The following is a 10,753-nucleotide window of genomic DNA, read 5'->3' as shown; positions in this document are numbered from 1 at the left end:
CCTTCCAGCTCTATTCTGATTCAGGTTACTTCATTTGGAAAGGAAATGGTCACATGGAAGGAGTCCCAGAGTGGGCAAGATGAAAAAGAAGATGTATTTCTTGCATGTTTAATAAACTGACAGAAAAAGACAAGGGACAGTTTCTTCTTCTACAGAGTTATTAATTGGATTTTCAACTTCTCATGAGTTATTTTTATTTATTTTTTTATTTATTTTAATTCCATTTATATCCCGCCCTTCTCCGAAGACTCAGGGCGCCTTACAAGCTTAGCAGTAGCCTTCATTCTGTGTATATGCCTGCTTATTAGGGCTTTCACACACACACCCAAGCGGCATTATTACAAAGTCAGCTTAATTTCCCCCAACAATCTGGGTCCTCATTTTACCTACCTCGGAAGGATGGAAGGCTGAGTCAACCTTGAGCCTGGTGGGATGCGAACCTGCACTAATTGCAAGCAGCTGGTGTTACTTAAGGAGGCATTAGCCCACTGCTCCACCAAGGCTCAATAGATGTCACAATAGATGCTGAAAGCCTGTCTTAATGCAACTTGACAGTGCTAAACATTTGGCCAACTTAATTTATTTACTTGATTATGTCCTATGTTCCATATCATGGATGATTCTACATATGAAACCACTATTATTTTTTGGATTTATGTCTCTCCCTATTCCAGGTCTCAGAGCAGCTTACAGAAATATAGACAGGACAACAAAGAATTTGGTCCATCCATCCTGCTTTTAGTCATTCTAGTCTTTCTCAGCATTAGAGCTTTTTCCAGAGAATTAAGTTCTCACATTATGTCACCAAAGTAGGATAATTTGAACCTGGTCATTTCTGATTCGAAGAAGAATTCTGGGTTGATTTGTTTGGTTTTGGGTTCTCCAGGGAATTCTCAAGAGTTTTTTCCAACACACAATTTCAAAAGTATCATTGTTTCTACCCTCTTCAGCATGTAGCACATTGAAAAATGGGACTAAAATTAAATATACAGAAGACCAAACAATGACAACAGGTAGAACAACCAACCTTTGGATTGGCAATAAAGATTTTCAATGGTAGATACCTTCAGCCTTTTAGAATCATTCATCAATGGTAAAGAACAAGCACTCAAGAAATATGCCACAGATAGCACTTTGTAGACTGTTTAGTTAATTATTAAATTTGTATACTGTTTAACTCCCTGAAAGGCCTTGGAAAAAAATATTCTGATACCATGATATGTCTTTATCTACAAAGACCCAGAATAGTGCAAGCAATGTTATTTTTTGTAATGCTCTATGGAAATGAAAAGTTGGACTTTGAAGAAACAGGATAGGAAGAGTATTGATACCTTTGAACTTTGGTCTTGGGGAAGATTCCAGAGAATACCATGGAGAAGCCAAGGAAGCAAACAAATGGATCATGGAACAAATCAACCCAAAATATTCATTTAAAGCACAAATGACTAGGCTCAAATAATCACACTCTGGACACATTATGCGAAGACCTAGCTCTCTGAAGAAGGTTCGAATGCTGGGAAAAATGGAGGGAAAAAGAAGCAGAAAAATTGATGGACTCACTTACAGTGTTAAAGAGTGCACTGCTGAGAGACTTGAAAGAAGAGGTGAGGGACAGGTAAGAGCACAAATCCTGCTTCTTTTTTAAGCATGATTTTAGCTGCCAACTCTTTAACCATTGTTTTAATGACAAGGGTTGCAATGGTCAACTTGGGAATTCAGAGTTTTTTATGGGGAAATTGCCCAGCAAAATATTTAACATATATTTTATATCAAAGTGCTTGGCTGTGGAATTCCTAATTATAACTAAGCTTCTTATGAGAAGAACTTGTTGTGGCATGAATGGAAGCTAGAATTATTTACTATGAGTTGTTATGTACGGTACATCATTTTCAAACGTGTCTAAACAAGTTGAGACTTTTTGTGTTAAGCATAAAGAGAGACTAGAAAGTATTCTGTGCCTATGATTGGTGATGCATTTTGTTTTCTTACTTTGAAATATGTAATTTAAACAACTTGCTCTGTGTCTCACTGTCCTCTCAAAATGTATTCATTATTCAATGTATTCAATATTTTCCCACATATTCCTATTTTTAGCAACTTCTTCTCTATTACATCAATATCTCAGTTATCTGACTTATTCAGTAAACCAGCTTTTTGATTTTATGACACACCAAACTGTAAACTAAGCCCATGGGCTAGACTAAAATATGGTTAGGTAAATTGTGACAAAGTGTGTGATGTTAACACAACCAGGGCCTCCTTCTACCCTTTAGGCAATTGCTAACTTGCTCATCCTCACTTTTTATATTTATAGTAACACTATTAAAGCTAGTCTAATTTGTCAAAGAATTAAAGGCTGAGTATAATAACCAAGTTGTATTTTTGGGTGTGTAAAGCATTGTAAATAAAACAGTTAATGAAACCCTCTGGATTTGTCACTTTCTTCTTTCAGAACCTCAGCTGTGGGGAACCATCTGCTTCTTGGGACAGTGATGCAAAGTGGGGCTTCTCTAGCTTTACTACAAATATGAAAACAAGAGGATGCATCTGTCCAAGCTTACTGTCCATATATTACTTTGGAACAGCTGGTCTTTTTACCAGGAGCATGGAAAAAAGAATGGTATTAAGGCAATGCCCAAAGTTCTGAGGAAAAAGAGGCATGCTTTCACCAACAGAATAGGCAATGGGCTCTTCCTAAGTCCCATCACCTGATTGACCCCGAGATAATGTTTGGTTAAGGATCAGATTTTTCCACAGCTTTGAACTACTGCAGGTTACTCCCAGCTGAAGATGAAAATGTCCTTAACTGTTTAGTATTAAAACAACACCTTGTCCTTGTTTTACTTCATTCATGGTTTGGAGAAGAGGTGAAGATAACACCATGGCGACAAAGTGAAAAGAGAGGTTGTTGGGGCATGTTTGTACCTGGTTAAATACAAGAAGGGAAAGCCCTGTGTTTACATAGCAGAGATGGCCAGTGCACAATGCCAGGCCACTTGAGAATATGGTATAGATCTGGTCAGGAGAGATCTCAAGGGAAGGAACTTCTGGAATTGCTAAACAGTTAGGTGTTGTATATGAATAGTTCAAATTGGATGGAGCCTTGAAATTCTTTTTCTCTGGGAACAAGGCTCCCCTCATACATGATCTTATTGAGGAGGAGAACGCGGACCTGGCCTGCATCACGGAGACCTGGTTGGGCCAAGAGGGGGGGGTTCCCCTCTCAGAACTATACCCACCGGGCTTCCGGGTGCTTCACCAGGGCAGGGAGGGGGTTGGCGGTTATTATTAGGGAGAGTCTTTGTCCGTGAGTGGCCACTGTCCCTCAGATAGGCGGGTGTGAGTCTCTCCTTTTGAAGTGGAGTCCTGGAGTTCAGTTAGGCCTATTGATTACGTACCTGTCTCCCAGCTGCGTGTCATCGGCCCTGCCCAAGCTCCTTGACGTCTTGCCCGGGTTGGCGATTGAGTTTCCCAGGCTTATAGTTCTGGGGGATTTCAATCTGCCTTCCGCGGGTGAGGCGTCTGAGTTGGCTCGGGAGTTCATGGCTTCCATGACAGCCATGGACCTGACTCAAGTAATTCAAGACCCGACCCATAATGGAGGGCACACACTTGACCTGGTTTTTATCTCTGGACAGTGGATTAATGATCTGGGTAGGGGGGATTTAACCATCCAAACCGTCATGGTCCGATCATTTTCTTCTCCTGCTAGACTTTCAGTACGCCACCCCCCGCCGCTGGGAGGTGGAACCAACCAGGTGGTTCCGCCCCAGGCGCCTCATGGACCCTGAGAGGTTCCAGACAGAGCTTGGGACATTTCCTGCTTCCCTTGCCCACGACTCTGCCGAGGCCCTAGTAGAAGCCTGGGAGAGGGTGGCTGCTGGGGCCTTGGATTGAGTTGTGCCTTTGCGGCCTCTGACCCAGCGCAGATCCCGGGTGGCTCCCTGGTTCACTGAGGGTCTCTGAGAGATGAAGCACCAGAAAAGATGCCTAGAGAGCTGTTGGAGGTCCAGCAGATCCAAATCTGACCAAACACAGCTAAGAACTTATCTTAAGTCTTACCTAGTGACGATGGAAGTGGCAAAGCATGTTTACTTTTCCGCTCTCATTGCGTCTGCAGATAACCACCCAGCCGCCCTGTTTAGAGTGACCCGCTCACTGCTTAATCAGTGACCGAGGGATGACCCCTTGCAGGGTAGGGCTGAGGAATTTGTAAAGTATCTGCAGGACAAAATTGCTCAGATCCGGACTGGTTTGGACTCCAACTGGGTGGAATCCAGTGGAGTGGAGAGGACAGGTCTTGGTTATACCATTTGGGGTGAGTTTGACCCTATGTCTTTGGATGATGTGGACAGGATTATGCGTAGACTGAGCGCTACAACTTGTCTATTGGACCCATGTCCCTCCTGGCTGGTTTCGGCCACCAGGGAGGTGACAGGGGTCTGGCTCCAGGCAGTTGTCAATGCTTCATTGATGGAGGGTGTCTTCCCCTCTGCCTTAAAAGAGGCGGTGGTGAGGCCCCTTCTCAAGAAGCCTGCCCTGGACCCGGCCTCCTTGAATAATTATCGTCCTGTCTCCAACCTTTGCTTTGTAGCGAAGGTTGTTGAGAGTGTTGTGGCGCGTCAGCTCCCGCAATTCCTGGATGAAGCGGACTATCTGGACCTGCACCAGTCTGGTTTCAGGCCCGATTACAGCACGGAATTGCATTGGTCACACTGGTAGATGATCTCTGGCGGGCCCGGGACAGGGGTTGTTCCTCTGTCCTGGTCCTACTTGACCTCTCAGTGGCTTTTGATACCATTGACCATGGTATCCTACTGCGACGGCTTGGGGGGTTAGGAGTGGGAGGCACTGTTCTACGGTGGTTCTCCTCCTACCTCTCAGCCCGCTCGCAGTTTGTATTGGCAGGGGGGCAGAGATCTACCCTGAGGCCCCTCACTTGTGGGGTGCCCCGGGGTTGGTTCTTTCCCCCCTCCTGTTTAACATCTATATGAAGCCGCTGGGTGAGATCATCCGTGGCTTTGGGGTGAGGTATCACCAATATGCGGATGATACCCAGTTGTTCATCTCCACCCCGAACCAACCCAGTGATGCCCTTGACATGATGTCCCGGTGCCTGGAGGCGGTGCGGATCTGGATGGGAAGGAACAGGCTCAGGCTGAACCCCTCCAAGACCGAGTGGCTGTGGATACCGGCATCTCGTATTGTCCAACATGTTCCATCTCTTTTGATGGGGGGGAGGTATTGAACCCCTCAGAAAGGGCCCGCAACTTGGGTGTCCTCCTGGATTCACGGCTTAACTTGGAGGATCATCTAACTGCTGTGACCAGGGGGGCCTTCGCACAGGTTCACCTGGTGCGCCAGTTGTGCCCCTTTTTGGACCAAGATGCTCTATGCACGGTCACCCACGCCCTTGTCACTTCTTGCCTGGATTACTGGAATGCTCTCTACATGGGGCTGCCCTTGAAGTGCACCCGGAGGCTTCAGCTGGTGCAAAATGCAGCTGTGTGGGTGCTTATTGGAGGATCTCGATACTCCCATGTTACACCACTCCTACGTGAGCTGCATTGGCTTCCGGTTGCCCTCCGGGTGTGATTCAAGGTGCTGGTAATTACCTTTAAAGCCCTACATGGCTTAGGCCCGGGGTACTTGCAAGACCACCTGCTGCCATTGTCAACCTCCCATCGCTCGGTTCGCTCCCACAGAGTCGGCCTCCTTAGGGTTCCGTTGGCTAAGCAATGCCGGCTGGCGACCCCCAGGGGGAGAGCCTTCTCTGTGGGCACGCCGACCCTCTAGAATGAGTTGCATCCGGAGCTGTGGATGGCCCCTGATCTTCGGTCCTTCCGCCATGACCTGAAGACATGGATGTTCCAACAATCGGGCCTGGACTGTCTATAGTTTTAAATTTGGTTTTATTAGGTTAATTGTTATGTATTTATTACATTTATGGTTTAATTCTTTTTTAAATTTTGTATTTTATGTTTTTTAACTTTTTATTGTTGTGAGCCACCCTGAGTCCTTAGGGAGAAGGGCAGCATATAAATTTAATAAATTCAATTCAATTCAATTCAACAGGTCAGTGTTGATATAATATCTGTATCAGCTTCTGCCTTCCTAGTATTCATATTTTAGAATTCAGTACTCAATTACCTATTACCTCCTGATTATTCTCAAATTGAACTTTTGATAAGGCAATTGAATCTGAGTTGCAAACATCTCAATTACCACTCGATGGCAGCCCAGAGTGCAAGTTTTCTATCTTTCTATACTGTCTTCGAGTGGTTAGCCAGATTTTTACAGCCTAGATATGGTTGCTTTAATTTGTGATCTACTCAACTAGATATTTACTGCTCTCTGTAAACCCTTCTAAAATGTTTATTGAAAAAAGCTTATGTACACCAATCTGACTTTGTCACTGGAGTGAATTAAATTGGCTTGGCACATCATTGTTGTTCCAACATACTATATATCCTGCCTTTCTACTCAGAAAGGGCTTAGTAAGCTATAAACCATGCTTTATCCATCACACTTGTTTAATTCATGGAGCATGCTAAATTAAAGCCATGGTTTCTGGCTGAGGTCTGCAAAACACAACAGGCTAATGTGCAACTGGCTGGCATGCTCAGTGACTATACTCATCTGGCATCTAGCCATAAACTAGCTAGCCACACTTCTTCTCTGGTATGAATCCACAACTTGGTTAATTCCTCTAAATGTTAAACATGCTATTTTTTATATTAGTGTGTGAGGACACAAAAAGGTGAATCAAATCTATTTAGTAAGTTGTGATTAAAACAAACTGCAATGGGTTAGCCATGATGTGTTAAGCTATTGCTGCAGATACTTGATTACCATCATGGAGGACCCAGTGATGTCAACCAGGCAAGTAGAGTTCAAAGTGTCCTTAATGTTGTAACACTGTGTGACTAAGTGATCAAAGTATTTTTAATCTTGGAGTACATGTGACTTGGTTTCAAGTTGGGAAGAGTCAGGATTATAAACAGGCATGATTCATCAAGTGTACACTTGCATTTCATGCCAGAGCTTATTTAGAGTCTGACAAAGTGATTTATTAAAGAATTGTAAGAGGAGAACAGTATTAGTTCTTGGCAAAAAACCAAAATGCAATAGTACTTTTTCAGACTAACAAATTTTATTAAAAAGCATTAACTTTTGTGAAAGCTTAGTATGAAAATATGCTAGCTGACTTCTGATTTATGACATAATTCAACAAAATTACCTTTCCTTGCTTGTCTGAAACACTTAGAAATAAATAAGTGCATCCATAGCAAAATGTTACCCTCTACAGATGACTAATAGTTACTGCAACAGGTGTGCCACCAGCTCTAGAACTCTTCTTTGTGGCCAAATATAGAGTTCCTCCCTAAACCAGCCACATTCCACACATTCTCTCTCCCTCCCACGAAAATTCTAAATTGTTTGCTGCCCGATAAAGAGTTAATTGAAACTTGAAACCTTCTGTAGGCTTAATAAAGCTTCTGCCTATGCTTGCATGGTACACTGAATCTAGTTAACCAGTGCCTGGTGCCTTTATCTTTTCTATATTTTCTTCCCAGCTCTTTCCTCAGAGTCTTACAGGAAGCAGAATGTATAATCTGTATATCAAATAGCGATTTTCATAAACCTCATATAGTAATTTAATTTAGTTAATGAACTGTGTGTGACATGGCAAGATGGAATTTCACGCTGAGAGCCACTGTAATGTAATAGTGAAGGCATCAGACTCCTAGGAGTTTGGGAGTTCTAGTCCTGTCTTTGGCACAAAGCCAGCTGGGTAACTTGGGGCAGTCACTCTCTCTCAGACCTAGGCAGAAAGCAGTGGTCAAACCATTTCCAAAATCTTGCCACAAAAACTGAAGGGATTTGTCCACGCAGTTGTCAGGAGTCAAGATGATGTGAAGAAACCTAAATAAATAATTAAATATTTTAGTAACAATAAGCTGGCAACAATATCTGATTTATTCAGTAGCATGAGAATAATTCATGATTATATATGGTAATCTGTTCCAACACGCTTTGATGGACTGAATGCTTTAATCTGGATGCTCTGGAACTAACAGTTGTGGAAGTTCTCCAAGGCGCCCGAAGGCAGGACAAGAAGCAACAAACTAATCAAGGAGAGAAGCAATCTAGAACTAAGGAGAAACTTCCTGACAGTTAGAACAACTAACCAGTGGAACAACCTGCCTACAGAAGCTGTGAATGCTCCAACACTGGAAGTTTTTAAGAAGAGACTGGACAGCCATTTGTCTGAAATGGTATAGGGTTTCCTGCCTGAGCAGGGGGTTGGACTAGATGACCTCCAAGGTCCCTTCCAACTTTACTATTATGAAAGGCAGGAAATAGGGTTCTTGACTGGGGATTTCCCAAATTCGTTAGGTTACTATTAACCTAAGAACATGATGACCATAGATACACTGTGTATGATTGACCCATCTATCTTGGGGCCATTTTGTGTAAGCACCCACAACAAACCTCGAGAATGCTAATTGAGGAATTCTGGGAGTTAAAGTCCACACATCATAAAACTGCCAAGGTTGTGAAACACTGCAATAGATGACAGCAAGGACTGAGAGTTTTCTGTATCTCTTTGCTGCTATCTAGTGGTGGTTCGAAGAGCCTGAGGGTCTTTCAGCATATAGATAGGCCTTTCCTGTATTGTTAGGGCTACCAGATCTGGATGGCAAATTAGGTAGCAATAAAGGGAGAGAGATAGGGATGCGGTGGCTCAGTGGGTTAGGACGCTGAGCTTGTCTATCAGAAGGTCGGCAGTTTGGCAGGTCGAATCCCGAGTGCCGCGTAACAGAGTGAGCGCCTGTTACTCGTCCCAGCTTCTGCCAACCTAGCAGTTCGAAAGCACATAAAAATGCAAGTAGAAAAATAGGGACCACTATGGTGGGAAGGTAACAGCGTTCCGTGCGCCTTTGGCGTGTAGTCATGCCGGCCACATGACCACGGAGATGTCCTCGGACAAGTGCTGGCTCTTCAGCTTTGAAACGGAGATGAGCATCGGCCCCTAGAGTCGGAAACGACTAGCACGCATGTGCAGGGGAACCTTTACCTTTACCTTAAAGGGAGAGAGATGTCTCTATTACTTTGCTGCCTTCTAATGGTCTACTAGTATTTTGCAACCCAGATATAGAAGCCCTAAATAAAATGTAAGTCAGTTTCATCCCTCTTTGTTGCAATTTTTAATAGCTTGTACTGTCTGTTTTATATTTTGACTGCTGGCACCAAGTTATGATTATGAAAACCAGGTTATTTCATAACAATCAGGATAACTGAAAACACAAGCAGTACTTCAGCTTGATTTGTCTGCCATCATTTAAGTCAAGTTAAATGAGTCTCAGATCCCAGTAAATAGCAGATTCACAAAAGGCTTATCTTGTGGAAGTAATTATTTAGTTCACAAGGGAGAATTGCCCCACCCACAGACAAAATATGGTGCAATCAATATTTGGCAAAGATTTTCTGAACAATTAAGTGTTTTTACATCCTGGTTCTCTGAGAAACTCATTCTAAATTGTAAGACATTTTAAGAACAAAATTACTTTTTTCTATATTAATGGAAGCTGCTGGATGTGCAAAGAGTGTTTGGCTCCAACAAAGTACATGACTTTAATGAAAAGAAAGAGTCCAGGGGAATGTTACCTATCAGCATGCCCGTGATACCAAATGCTGCTTCTTCAATTTCTGCCTGACACATAGGTCCTAACTGTAAGTTGATAGTGCCAACAGGATACAGTACAGGTAGTACTCGATTTAAGTCTATAATCTGTAAATGGCAATTACATTAAATCATGACGGTTGTAAAGTGGATCACCAGAAGTCCAGACTTGCTTTTAATGACCTTTTTTGAGATGATCATAAAGCAAGTGTCACAGTCGTTTAGTGAACCCATTGTTCACAATGGGCCAGTTTTTGCTGGAAACCAGACGAAAACACCAGTTTCCCATAGAATTGTTATAAATTGCAATGACATAACCATGGGGCACTGCAAAAAGCCATAAATGTGAGCCAGTTGCAAAGTGTCCAATATGTGGTCAACTGACCATGGGGGGGGCAATGTCAGAACTTTGAAATTGGATTGTAGGTACCTTTTGGGGAGGGCATCATAACTTCAAAATGTCTCTAAGAACTGATTGTAAGTTGAGGACTTCTGTTGTGTAGTGGATTCTTGGGAAGCAGGAGGCGAGACGAGAAGTAGCTGTGGAACTCAGGTCCAGGACTATTTTCAAGCCACCCTGTGTGAATACAAGACAATATTCTACTTAAAACTTTGTCTGCAGCAGTTTCTGCAGCCACATCCCCAGCATGGAGGGGAAACTCAGGCAAATCCTGAATTGACAAAATACAAGCTGCTGGAGCCGGTTCTAGCTGTACCTGTGGCAATGGCAAACTGCTACGGCCGTCTGTGTGGCCCATGACTTTGCCGGGTTTGTGAACCAGCCTGTAGCTGTAGGCTGACATGAAAATGGACCATCTTAACATCCTAGGGGACAGTATTTGAGGCGTCTGTCTATCTGTAGTAAATAATCCCAACAGTGGCTTATGGTCAGTGAAGACCATGAATTCCCTGCCATAAAAGTAATCATAGAATTTCTTCACCCCGGCCACAATGGCCAAGGCCTCTTTGTCAATTTGAGCATAATTGCACTCAGCTGAGGACAATATCCTTGAATAATAGGCAATGGGGACTTGAGTTCCGTCACTTGACAAATGGCAGTCAGTC

General features: G+C 43.3%; 1 long non-coding RNA gene across 1 annotated transcript; it reads left to right on the top strand.

Annotated features, from left to right (window-relative positions):
- The first annotated feature begins 569 nt into the window (after positions 1 to 569).
- LOC310639089 lies at positions 570 to 2,839 on the top strand. The gene is made up of 2 exons (XR_014492231.1): positions 570 to 1,604; positions 2,453 to 2,839. It is a non-coding gene; the product is annotated as an uncharacterized lncRNA (long non-coding RNA).
- The last annotated feature ends 7,914 nt before the right edge of the window (positions 2,840 to 10,753 follow it).

The sequence above is a fragment of the Vipera ursinii genome (assembly GCF_947247035.1).
Source record: "Vipera ursinii genome assembly, chromosome: 1".
Taxonomy (NCBI): Eukaryota; Metazoa; Chordata; class Lepidosauria; order Squamata; family Viperidae; genus Vipera; species Vipera ursinii.
The sequence above is the reverse complement of the archived record's forward strand: the minus strand, read 5'-3'. Positions and strand labels throughout refer to the sequence as shown.